The sequence below is a fragment of the Uranotaenia lowii genome, chromosome 3 (assembly GCF_029784155.1).
Source record: "Uranotaenia lowii strain MFRU-FL chromosome 3, ASM2978415v1, whole genome shotgun sequence".
Lineage (NCBI taxonomy): Eukaryota > Metazoa > Arthropoda > Insecta > Diptera > Culicidae > Uranotaenia > Uranotaenia lowii.
The window spans coordinates 105,720,277-105,733,882 of NC_073693.1; the positions used below are offsets into that span (position 1 = coordinate 105,720,277).

At 40.7% G+C, this 13,606-nt stretch overlaps 1 long non-coding RNA gene across 2 annotated transcripts; it reads right to left on the reverse strand.

Moving 5' to 3' along the window:
* Positions 1 to 1,501: 1,501 nt before the first annotated feature.
* LOC129756812 (uncharacterized) lies at positions 1,502 to 7,230 on the reverse strand. 2 transcript variants are annotated; one of them, XR_008739535.1, is made up of 9 exons: positions 6,555 to 7,230; positions 6,340 to 6,493; positions 6,083 to 6,254; positions 5,541 to 5,980; positions 5,189 to 5,437; positions 4,734 to 5,127; positions 4,446 to 4,664; positions 4,239 to 4,384; positions 1,502 to 1,700 (listed from the first exon to the last, which is right to left on the reverse strand). It is a non-coding gene; the product is annotated as an uncharacterized LOC129756812 (long non-coding RNA). The 2 variants fall into 2 exon arrangements; XR_008739536.1 differs by having other exon boundaries at positions 4,729 to 5,127.
* Between the last annotated feature and the right edge of the window lie 6,376 nt (positions 7,231 to 13,606).

Here is a 13,606-nt window from a genome sequence, read left to right on the forward strand (position 1 = left end):
AAACACCTGTAATTATTACCGAAATACTTAAAACTCTAACCGAAATCCCTAAAATTTTTACCGAAATCCCTAAAATTTTTACAGAAATCCCTAAAATTTTTACCGAAATACCGTAATTATAATCGAAATAAGGATCATTTTTACCGAAAAAACTGTAAAATATCGGTAATATTTACCGAAAAATCTGTAGAGTTTACCGAAATATCTGTAATTACTACCGAATTACTGGTAAATTTGACCAGACAATTTCAAAAAGTTCGGTAATATTTACCAAAAATCCGGTGATTTTTACCGATATGTCTGTAATTACTACCGAAAATTCGGTAATATTTACCGAAAAATCGGTATTTTTTACTGAAAAATGGGTATTTTTTATTTTTACCGAAATAACGAACTTTGATGTGAGATAACACGAGTCGATTCGAGAAAGTGCTCCATGCTAAAATAACGTCGTTTTGACTGAGCCTCTAATGCTCATCAGAATGGATATGTTTCGCTTGTAGTGTCGCCTGAAAATGCCAAATTTAGGAGTTTTAACCGAACACCGTAAAATATTCGATAATTTGAGTTTATGATGCACAGATTATTACGCGAGATGACTCGAGTCTCGAATCATTTCGCGTTATACGCCGTGCACCAAAACTGAAATTACCGAATGTTTTACGATGTTCGGTAAACATTTACGAACGTTTCACAGTTTTCAGTAAATATTATTGGCATTTTCAGACGACACTACAAGCGAAACATATCCATTCTGATGAGCATTAGAGGCTCAGTTAAAACGACGTTTTTTTTTTTGCATGGAGCACTTTCTGGAATCGACTCGTGTTATCTCACATCGAAGTTCGTGCTGTGCGAAATAAACCACATCGGTAATTCAGGATTTCGACCTTCCCATCGGGATCCATGCCTTATTGAGAATTGTGAAAATTAATGAATTAAAATTGACTGTAGCTAAAAAATATAAAATAGGAATTAAATTAATAAACATATATTGTTAACGCCTCACAACATTTCTTAACAGACATGCTGTTTAGTGTTTACTATCTAATTGTTTTTAATTTAAAAAAATCTGATATCCAAATTATCATTCGAATACTAAAGCTGCAATGCAACTGGTTCGCAGAATCCTAATAAAGTTAGAAAAAATAAAATAAAATAATAAAATTTTCAAGTTATTAATTAAAATAAAAGCTAATGTTTTCATCATACGAAACCTCCGTGAAATTGTAATTAATTTTAATTTATTAAATTATATTGGGGTATACTGCGCAGTGCGTGCCGCGCGATGACTAAAAACGTTTGTTCCGACTGATATCAGGAGGCGCTTCACACATTTTTCATCTATAACGCGCTCCAAAGTTAGACGAAGCAAATACATTAAGCCATCCTACGTCACGTCCTGCGTTCCATGGGGCTAGTAATTAATCAGCTGTTCTGAAAAAACAAACAACATTATTTTTATTTATTATTTATTAACAGCACTTTGTACGAATGCGAAGTGATCTGGGATTTTATACTTGGAATATTTCTGATCCACTTTTCATTTTTATGATCTCTTTTTGATTTGATAAGAAAAATATGTATTAAATAAGAAAAAGGCTTTTCATAGAAAAAACTGTGTCAGGACTATCAGTTTTCGCTGTGGCCACTGGAATCCGCCCTCTGATGCGCTGTCATCTTCAATTTCGGCGATAAAACTGTTAGAAACAAATAAACAACAAACGAAGGATAAAGTCAACATATAGTGTCATGAAATTATGGTTTTAAAGGATTCGGATAATTCTCTTGATAAAAAAACATTATTTTAAAATTTAACACTTAGATATGCAGCTTCAAGAGTTACTATAGAACAACATTGACTGAACGTACTTTCACATCAATAATAGAACAGAAAATCTTGAATTTAAATACTTATTCTAGAGGCGAACCAGCCTGCGGCTGAAAACCTCTCAAATAAAGACAAAAAAATAAAAAATACTTGTTCATTATCAATCCATTCCACGATTTTTTTAGAATCAATTTCGGAATAAGAATAAAAAAATAATTTAAATTGGGTAAGATTGAAGAATAAAATCAGCACTCCCATTTGAAAACTGCAATTGGAATATACTTTTCAGAACCGGGAATTGAGAGTGAGAAACCAAAAATATTTTTATTGTTGGCTAAAATAAAATAAAAATATTGTTATAAGGTACACCGGGGTAAGTGCAAACTCGGGGCAAGTGCAAACGATCAACTTTCCTCAGTTACAAAAATATTAAAAAATATTTCTTCTTCTAGAAGCTGTTGTTGTTGTCCAAACCAACAATCTGACATAGATAAACTAAATTTTCTTTTAATTATTCACTTAAAACACGGCACTGTTTGATTACACACGAATTCAAGTACGTACTAGACATGAAAAGTGTGTTTTTGTTTTGCTTTTTTTGGCTACAAAAAAGGGCATTCAAATCCGGTTTTTCGTTGAAAGATGAGTGTTTGGGACTGATATTCAAGTGAAAGCAGAAAATTTATGAGAAATTTTCAGTAGATTCTGAAAACTGTGAAAATAGTATTCACTCCTGTCAACCCACACTGCGGGGTAAGTGCAAACGACACTACCGGGGTAAGTGCAAACGCACCTTTGAGCCATGTAACATCAGACATTTAAAAATAATCATCTCAAAAATGGTTTAGCATTATATTAGAGTGGTTAGAAGGGGTGTGAAAGTGTTGTATCTGAAGTGGATATTCGAAATTCCGTAATGTCTTGACAAATTAAGGTCTTTTGCTTCAAACAACAGTCAGCAAAAATGGAGTTCCAAAAATAAATTAATATAGCAGAAAACAGCAAATAAGGTACACCGGGGTAAGTGCAAACTCGGGGCAAGTGCAAACTCGGGGCAAGTGCAAACGATCAACTTTCCTCAGTTACAAAAATATTAAAAAATATTTCTTCTTCTAGAAGCTGTTGTTGTTGTCCAAACCAACAATCTGACATAGATAAACTAAATTTTCTTTTAATTATTCACTTAAAACACGGCACTGTTTGATTACACACGAATTCAAGTACGTACTAGACATGAAAAGTGTGTTTTTGTTTTGCTTTTTTTGGCTACAAAAAAGGGCATTCAAATCCGGTTTTTCGTTGAAAGATGAGTGTTTGGGACTGATATTCAAGTGAAAGCAGAAAATTTATGAGAAATTTTCAGTAGATTCTGAAAACTGTGAAAATAGTATTCACTCCTGTCAACCCACACTGCGGGGTAAGTGCAAACGACACTACCGGGGTAAGTGCAAACGCACCTTTGAGCCATGTAACATCAGACATTTAAAAATAATCATCTCAAAAATGGTTTAGCATTATATTAGAGTGGTTAGAAGGGGTGTGAAAGTGTTGTATCTGAAGTGGATATTCGAAATTCCGTAATGTCTTGACAAATTAAGGTCTTTTGCTTCAAACAACAGTCAGCAAAAATGGAGTTCCAAAAATAAATTAATATAGCAGAAAACAGCAAATATATAAAAACATAGTTGATGAAACATACTGGAACATGTATTAAATTCGTTTTAGTAACGATACACTGACGCATCTTTGAAGAAGTTTGAAAAAAACATTGCGTTTGCACTTGCCCCCATAAACGGGGCAAGTGCAAATTTAGAAATTTTTTCACAAAAGTGCCGTTACTTTTTACCAACATTTTTTAATTTTTCACTTTCAACGGGAATTTGTTGAGAACCATTCTAGTGATGCAACGAACGATAATTGTTAATTTTTGAAGATTTACATATTTTTCTAGGACATGTGAAAGTTGAACTATGGTGAAAACCGTTTGCACTTGCCCCGGTGTACCTTAAATGAATTTTGAATTCATATTATGGGAATCCACATTTCCAAAAGTGGAGAGGATTATAATAATTCTTCATAAAAAAACAGAATACGAATCGAATCAACAATGAGTAAACCAATTTATGATTAAATTACCAACGAAAAATTGCAGAGCCAATCTTGGTTTCTTTGAAACGAATTGCAAAAAATATAGTTTCAATATTCATACAAAAATTTGAAAGATTTTACCTGCTGTAAAATCACTGAATACCTGCGTGTGGAGACTGGATGAACTTATAAATTCAATTCAGATGCGTTCTTTTGGCTAACAGTAACTTTTTTTGTATTGCTGCTTGCAAGAATGTATTCAATATGTTGATACTTAGCAACTAGTAAAAAAACTGCTGAGGAACTTCAACCTACTTACCCGCAAATTTCTAGATTCGGAACGGAGCATTTCGGAGGAGACCAGGTGCTTGCTTGCAGTCTTTCTTTAGACTTGGCGACTTATGTAGATGATTCGCGAATGCACATTGCTTCTGTCCCTCCGTCGCTGATATATGTTTCATGCGGCTGGAGTAAATATTGACAGTTTAGGTTCAAGATTAAAATTTCAGTTTACTTGAGAACTTACCTTAAGCTTATGCCTTATAAAAATTCAAAAACATCTGTTCGTAGAGAATAAGCGGCTTCAGTCTTATTGCAAAGGCAAAAGCCGACTGGGACAACGAACGGTTCAGTGGGTCAATCTTCTTTCGCTCCATACCTCCCTCGAATCGGGTCTGCCAATCTGGTAGACTATACTATTTCCATTGGGCTGTCGTCCTCGCTTAGATGGGAAACTGATCACGTGCTGTTATGAAAAATAAAATTGAACGCAATTAGTAAAATAAAAGCAGAATAAAAAAGATTCTTACTATACCGTTCATCCGATAAATATATTCTCACAGTATTCTTTCGCCGTGGCGGATGATGGTAGCCCATCCAATGGCGTTTTAGTTGTACCAGAAACTATTGTGATGCATCAGAATGTCGTATCGCGACCACCTTAACCTGACTGCCAGTTTTTGTCTACAACTTGAAGCTTTCGCTGATTTTGTTGTGGAATGCACGCGGAAGTATGCGTTCGTTTCTCAACCATTTCAAGAAAAATCTTCCCTATTCATTTTTCAATGAAATCGGAGGTTTTCCTCGAGTTGCACGCCAGCCGAACGGATGCACTTCCGGTTGAATCCTTAGTTCTTCGTCGAATCGTTGTCGAAATCTTCGTAACACAACAGCACTTTGTAGCCGCAGATTTTCAGCACTGTTGGCACCTGAAATGAGTGAGGTTTTTCGTTAATTAAGGACTCTTGGGCGTTGATATTTGAATTATACTTGACGTAGGCTGGGGCATGGTGAAATCTTGGAAACCGGGGTGGACACAACAACTAGGTTGCTCAATTGAAGGAGTTGGTTAAATCCGTTAAATCGGATAGTTTCCAGCGGATGGTGATGATTCGTTCATGCTGCGGACAGGGCAAGGAAGCCAATTTTGGCGGAGCACCTGGGGCACGGGATCTCAAACTCCGGAACTATCAAGAGCTGAATGCGGTGTGCAGCGAATGATTGTGCTGTGCATTGTTGCTGTTGAGGACAAAAACAATAATTAAATTTAAACTTGATATAAACAGTAGATAAGCAACAATTTGATACAAGAAATTTTGAATTGATAGCTTATATTTCGTACCGAATGTTGCTGTTTTTCGCTGCTGCTGTTGCGGTTGGAGATGAACGTCCAACTTCTACTAAAACTGTAGCTATTGCTGCTGAAAAAAAGGGTTTCGGGTTCTTCCGAGACGGCACCAATCGATTGAGACGAGCGAGCGGTGCGGTTTCCCATGTATTGTAAAATTTCATAATTCCTGTGACACTTCGGCTATTTGTTCATTTCATGCAGCATCTTCAAGAACACTTCAACACTACTGATCACTTGTTTCCCTCCTGAATTTTAACGACTTTCGGCAATAGGATCGTCTTCGAAGGCTACCGCACAAGATTTACGAATCGCTCTAGCTGTCTTTTGGGTTTCACGACACTTCTTGGCATGGGTCACCTCCTCCGAGGAGTAGATTACTTGAAATTCATAAACTCATCGACATCAAGTGGAACGACGAGGTTGATTTCAATCTGTTTAGAATAAAAAAAAAAGATAAATCCGGTTCCAAATAGTGAAATATATGACAAAAAACGAATCCTTATTTCAGCTGAAATTTTCTTTTGAATATGTACCTGCTTACGATGTTGTTTTGTAGGGTTTGGTCCTGTTCCTCGAAACGGTTAACATTGCGACAAAAATCTGTTTTGCTTATAGTGTTGGCAGCTTCTTTTGCAGTAATCCTCAGTTTTTGAATGCCCAGGTTTCTTTTCATTTCAATATTCCATCACATTTTATGATCCAAAACTAAAACAAAAAAAATGGCAAACCGTTATCCTACCGAGAAGCTTTTTTTGTTTACGGGAGATAAATGATTTTAAAATGCACTTACCTAGCAAAATAGGGCACCTAGTCGACTTTTAGTGCGTGATGAAATAATTCCAGTTGATGCAATTTCCGATCCTTACGTTTATGCCTGCCAGCATCAAATTATCGTCCGACTCCTCGGAATTCGTCATCGAAATTCGAGCAATCGTTTCCAATGGCTGTGACAAAATGATAATTATTAAATGGATCAGATATTGTCAAAGGAAAAAACAAACTTACATAGATGGACATGTTATGAAATTTCGGAACAACCATCTGTAGTCGCCTCAGTACAAATTTCATCACGTCGAATGTTCTTTTGTGCGGTCGGTGTACTGCTAGATGTTGCTTATGGAGATTCCTCTTGCTTTTCTCACCCTGCGTTTAAGCACAGCCGCTGCTGCAGATCGAGAGGACGGACAACGGCTGTTCTTTCAATCCGTACTTTTTCTGCCCAACCTTGCAGATGCCAACACGACCCGCCACGACGACGTACACCGGATTTTCTGTGGCACTAAGCAAAAACTGAACCGAAACAAAACAACAACGAGACTAAACAAAATCTCTTCCGTCTGACGTTTATTTTTCGATACCAAACTGGGATGCCAGGCGCTTTACTATAAGTGCAATTGAAAATTGTTGGACAAAATCTAATTCAAACAAATGCATTTAAAACTATATGTTTTTGAAATTACATGTTGTTTTATTTTAAAGACGACCATTTTCAATGACACATAATTGTCATTATTTTTTTCTGTGTAGCAATCGATTCATGCCCAGTAGTTTTTAGTTTCTGGTTCCGTCCTTGGGCACTTTCTTTAGGTCCGGAAAAAGCTCCAGCTGGTTATGTTTGCACAGCAGGCTGTTTTCGCTCTCCACGGTAGAATTTAGCGAAATCACTCGCGCACGGACACACTTCCTGACCGACCGGATCGGATCGTGAAAAAATATGATAAAATATGTAAATAGCATGGTCACTGCGGTCCGAAAAAGAATAAGCACCAAAACCGGACCGATTCGAACTGTTCAATCTCTGTCGTGTTTTGACATGGGAAAATGATCCGGAAAATCGGACAAAAAATCGAAACATTTCAACTATTATTTTGACAGTCATCTGTCCGATCCGAGATAGTGCAACGGAACTAAATGCGAAATTGAATAACGAGCTATGTAAATTTTTTAATCTCAATAACTGAAAATACAAATGATGGTCTCGACTTACCCATATCAGATGTTCTATTCCGGCTTACGGGTTATACATTCCTTGAAGAATCTTGTTGACACTACCTGTTGGACTGTTCTCGCTTAGCAAACGATAACATAATAAAAACTTTAAAAGAAACACTAATTTGCCTCTTATTTCCAACAAAATAAAGATTCACCCAATCACGAAACGAAAATAAAATGGCAGTGGAACGTTCCTAGCTCACTATTGCTTCTTCTACAGCAGAAGCGAGATGCCACTAACACATCGTGATTATCAGAAAGAGACAGCTGCCCTCGAAGCTGCCAAAAACGTTTGCTCGCATTTTGACGTTTGAGTTGACAGCGATTTTGATTTACAGTTTTCGGTGTTTTTTTACCGAAATTTTATGGCACAACGATTTGTTTACATCAAAATAAACGAATTTCGTTAAATTAAGAATCGATTTACCGAACACGGTAAAAACAAGACGTCAGATCGAGAAATTACCGAAAATTTTCGAATTACAGAACTGGTTCTGTAAAATAATTTACCGAACTCGGTAGTTTTCGTTTACTGTGTGATGTCAATTAGCTGAGGCGAAAAGCAGCGCAACACGTTCACACGACATACCTGCTCTCATTTGATCTCCATGGAAAAAGCGCAGACCTGTCAAGCTGAGCGCATTGGAAAGCGCGACAAAGCTGATGCCAGGGTGTTTTGAAGCGCGACAAGTAGAAAATCCAATGGGAATGTTGTTTTTTCTCAGTTAAAATCAGTGATTTCGGGTTTTAACCACAATAGTTCGTAGATCTGTCCAAATTTGTGATAATAAACTAAATAATATCTGAATCGACGAGAAAATTTTCATAAATTCTTAGTTCCCGCAAAAAAACAAAGAATTTTGTCGGTTGAAATTTCGGCATTTTCGCAATCCGGATCATGATCTGATGAGTTTTTAATTGCTCCCTAAAGAAAGGAGACGATTCCAAGCATTATCAGATGTAGAGAAGTGATAATTGTAGTGAATTTTGAAAGCACCACGGCGCGCCAGCATGTCATACCAATGCGTTGCTTACTTACTTACTTACTTAATGATCCCGCGCCGATCCTCCGGTGCATAGGGCCGTGGTAAAAGACCTCCACTGTTGACGATCCGGAGCCAGCGTCTTCACCTGGTCCCAGTCAAGATTTTCGTCGACAGTTCGGATTTCAGCGGCTAGGCTTCGCCGCCACGAGTTTCTGGGCCTGCCTCTTCTTCGATGACCTTCTGGATTCCAATCTAGCGCCTCTCTGCAAATCTCGTTTTCATATTTTCGCAGCGTGTGCCCAATCCATCTCCACTTACGTTCTCGAATCTCGATTTCTAGCGCCCTTTGATGACACCGGCGATGTAGTTCCTCATTCGAGATCCAGTTGCCAGGCCACCAAGCGCGGATGATATTCCGCAGGCAGCGGTTTACAAATACTTGCAGTTTTCGCGTCGTCACCGCATATGTGCACCAAGTTTCGCACCCGTACAGCAATACGGATTTGACGTTTGAGTTGAAGATTCGGATTTTTGTTCGTAGAGAGATCTGGCGTGACCGCCAGGCGTTATCTGGCTACCAAGATACTGGAAGCACTCCACTTTCTCAACTTGTTGCCCAGCTACCATGAAACTGGAGGGATTTCCTGTGTTGATCTCCATCGACTTGGTCTTTCCGACATTGACTTTGAGACCTGCTGCCTTGGAACTTTCGGTGAGGTCGTCGAGTTTGCTCTGCATATCCGGTTGCGTTTGGGCGAGCAAAACAATATCGTCAGCCAGGTCAAGGTCGTTCAGATGCTCCATTGTTGAAGGATTCCACGGCAATCCTCGGTTCGGTGCACAGTCGATCGATCCAGTCAGAATCTCATCCATTACGATTAGAAAAAGTAGCGGTGATAAAATACATCCTTGTCTCACTCCAGCAGTTACCGGGATTGGTTCGGACAAGACACCATCGTGCAAGACCTTGCATGAAAATGCCTCGTATTGTGCTTCGATGAGATGGACTAGTTTCTCTGGGACCCCTCGTCGCCTTAGAGCCGCCCAGATGTTTTCATGGTTGAGTCGGTCGAATGCTTTTTCGAAATCAACGAACACCAGCAGAAGAGAGTCCTGGAATTCGTTGATTTGTTCCAGTATGATTCGTAGCGTTGTGATGTGGTCCACACATGATCGTCCGGATCGGAATCCAGCTTGTTGCCGTCGGAGTGTAGCGTCGATTTTCTCCTGGATCCTGTTCAGGATCACTTTGCAGAGTACTTTAAGGGTTGTACAGATCAACGTTATGCCTCGCCAGTTACCGCACTCTGTCAGGTCTCCTTTCTTCGGGACCTTTACGAGGATACCCTGCATCCAGTCGGCCGGGAATGTTGCAGTATCCCAGATGTCAGCGAAAAGACGGTGCAACATTTCCCAAGCAACCAAAAGTCGCGTTCTCACTTAAAGATGGAACCCCGAAGTTCACATTTGGCTGAGAAAATGTTTTACGGGAATATCAGGTGACTCATGTCACGTAGAAGTTATTCAGGAACTTCTATCGCCTTTTGAAAGGTTGAAATATCGATAACGGAACTTTTAAGCGCTTTTAATGGAACTTCTTTAAAGAAGGTCGGTAGCGTTCGCTAAGCACTTTCTAAGATAACTTCAGGTGTTCCAAGGAATTTATTTGGGAAATCTAAGATACTTCTAGGTATTTAAAGGAACTTATTAGGGAATTCTAAGCGACATGTCAAATATGTCTGTCAATTTTGTGTCATGGTATTTGTTTTGTTTATATCAGTACTCATGTTAAGAATGGAGTTCAACGCAAAATGAAAAAAAATGTCTGAGGTTGAAACAAATATTTAAAGAATTTTCCGGATTTTTAACATTGAAGTTTTTATATTTTCAGAGCCTTTTCATCATCCACCGCCGCGATTGAGGAGAGTACCATCGCTTGCTGCCTGTGATTAGGACCCCCACTGCATGCATACTTCAAAATGCAGTAGTTTCGGAAACATGATTTCTGCTGGAGGACTAGGCCGCTGACGTAGGTTATAGTGTGTCTAATAATGTTGTGTGTTGTGTTGTGTGTTAAAAGAGCGATTTATCTGAATAAACGTTTGATGATAAAATATTTGTAATTTCATATCTATTTGGTGTACCGAAAGTCCTTTAAAAACGAAATGTATAAACTCTCAACCAACCCATTCGATCATCGCTCATACGCGAGTCCAAATAAAATTAGTTTAAGTACTAATTATTACAATGGCAATGAACTATTGCTGGATTGGTCGAGAGGCTGGTGAGTTTCATGGCAACCTAGAGAGCAGCGGTTCAATTCTCGTAAGCGTAAGTAGCATTTGTAATCAAAAAAAATAATTAAAATTGAAATCAATGAGATAGACCATGATAGACCGGCAATCTAGCAATCTGTCATCTGGTTGTCAGAGCAATCTGTCAACTGGATTTTTTTTTCGGCGCGTAGAAGTTACTTGACATTCTCTTAGAAGCTGAATAGCGTTCTCTACAGCCACCTAAACGAACTTGAAAGTAGCTTTAAGAACTTAAATTTTGGGCTGATTAGCATTCTCTTCAGACACAAACGAGAGCTGATTAAGCTTCTATGGAACCTTTTTAAGGGAATTCTGGTTGCTTGGGTTGTGCTGACAGGGCAGGGTCGGCTTTCAGCATTTCAGCAGGGATACAATCGATCCCAGGTGCTTTGTTGGATTTCATGTTTTTGATTGCCGCTTCTATTTCAGCCAGCGAGGGCGCTTCCGAGTTGACGCCATTTATGCGACTTACTGTAGGCGCCTCGAGCTGCGGGTTCTGTTGGCCATCGCTATTCGTGACTCGGAAGAGTTGTTCGAAGTGCTCAGTCCATCGTTTGAGCTGATCTGTTCGATCGGTCAATAACTGACCTGCTCGGTCTTTCAGCGGCATTCTTGCATTAGTCCTTGCACCACTGAGGCGGCGAGAAATGTCATAAAGTAATCGGATATCTCCATTGGCGGCGGCTCTTTCCCCCTCTTCGGCTAGGGAGTTTGTCCAGGCTCTCTTGTCTCGTCTACAAGCTCGTTTAACTGCCTTTTCCAGCTCCGCATATCGTAAGCGGGCGGCTGATTTGGCTGACCCGGTACATGCCTGCTCAATTCCGACTTTCGCCTTTCTCCGATCATCGACCATCCTCCAAGTTTCATCCGACATCCATTCACTTCTTCTTCCACAAACTTTACCGAGAGTACCATGGCTCGTCGTGATAAAGGCATTCTTGATTCCACACCACTGTTCTTCGACTGTTCCGTCTGTCGGCAGCTCCGAGGCTCGGGATTCTAGCTGTTCAACGTATGCCCTTTTCACCTCTGGATTCTCCAACCGGCGGACGTCGTATCGACACCCGACTTTCTCCTCGCGCCGTTGGACACGCGCAACTCTCAGTCGTATCTCGCCAAGGACGAGGTGATGGTCAGATGCAATGTCTGCGCTTCGCTTGTTGCGGACATCAAGAAGGCTCCTTCTCCATTTTCGGCTGATGCAGATGTGGTCAATTTGATTTTCTGTTCGGCCATCTCGGGATACCCAAGTGACCTTATGTGCTGGTCGATGGGGGAAGAGCGATCCACCGATCACCATGTTGTTGTTGCCACAAAATTCTACAAACAGCTCTCCGTTTTCGCTCATCTGTCCTAAGCCATGGCGCCCCATGATGCGCTCAAGGTCTTGATTGTCGGAGCCAATCTTTGCGTTGAAGTCGCCCAAATGGATTTGAATGTCACCCTTCGGAATTCTCTCTACCACGCTGTTCAGTTGACTGTAAAACTGCTCTTTCTCCTGCAAATCGGCAACGTCAGTTGGCGCATAACACTGGACCATTGTAAGGTTTCTAACCCGTGTTCTAAATCTGGCTACGATTATTCTTTCGCTTATCGGTTCCCATCTAATGAGGGCCGCGTAGGCCTGCGGGCTTAACAGGAAACCAACTCCTCGTTCCCGAGTAGCATGTTCTCCTCGTATGCCAGAGTAAAGCAGGACTTGCCCGGATTGAGTCTTGTGTTCTCCAGTATTAGGCCAACGGACTTCGCTCAGTCCCAGAATTTCAAGCTTGAGGCGGCTAGTTTCTCTAGCAAGTTGAGCCAGCTTGCCTTGTTGGGCAAGGGTTAAAACATTCCAAGTTCCAATTCGTGTCCGTGTTTTCATGCTAAAAGTCGTCGCCAAAGTTCCAGATCGGTCATTTCTTTCGGATTCCGTAACAAGTTTATGAATCGGGAGCAGTAGGTTGTTAGCCTAAAGTCCCTATCCCGCGATGGGGCTGCCATCTTGGACTTAGCTGGCGGGAGCCGCATTTCATAAGTTCAGCCGCTTGCTGCAAGACAGACGCTGTTTGAGCCGCCCCTGACCTGGAGAACAGACGCTCGGTTGTTGTTGCACGCCGCCCCTGACCTGGGGAACAGACGCGTGCGGCCACCTTCTCAGTCTGCATGCGACCAAAGCATCCACCGGGGTTGGGTACCCGATCTCCGCTTAGGTTACTCGCGCCCCAGCCGGCACCGCGGGGAGGTAGAGATAGGAGTTGTGAATAAGAGGTGATATGACCACTATGGGGTCTCGTGTTGCACATTATCCACCGTTTACCAGCCACCGTTTACCACCGTTTACACCGTTGCATTGCTTTCTTATTGGAATTTATAACGCAAAGCGATGCTTGTCGCTTCAGCTTGACATCAGCCTATGGCCAATGACATAGTGAGTGCGATGCGATGCGAACCGGCGAATGCGATTCAATGCGGCGAACCACATTTGATGAAAATGTATGTGAATCGCTTAAACCTGACATACTCAACGCGGCGAAGCAGATGTCAATTTGTTCCGCCGCTCGAGTTCGCATTGACCGCGTTCGCCAATTCGCATCGCATCGCTCTCACTATGTCATCGGCCTATCCCTCGTCCAGCACATCCGTTCACCCTAAATCCAACTGGATTCTCAGATTGACAGTTCGAAAATTCTCTTTTGCAGGTACGATGAAACAAAAAACCCTCAGCACAATGCCGTTTCACTCTGATCCGATCGGATTTGCAAAACCCTGCGGATATCAAGCA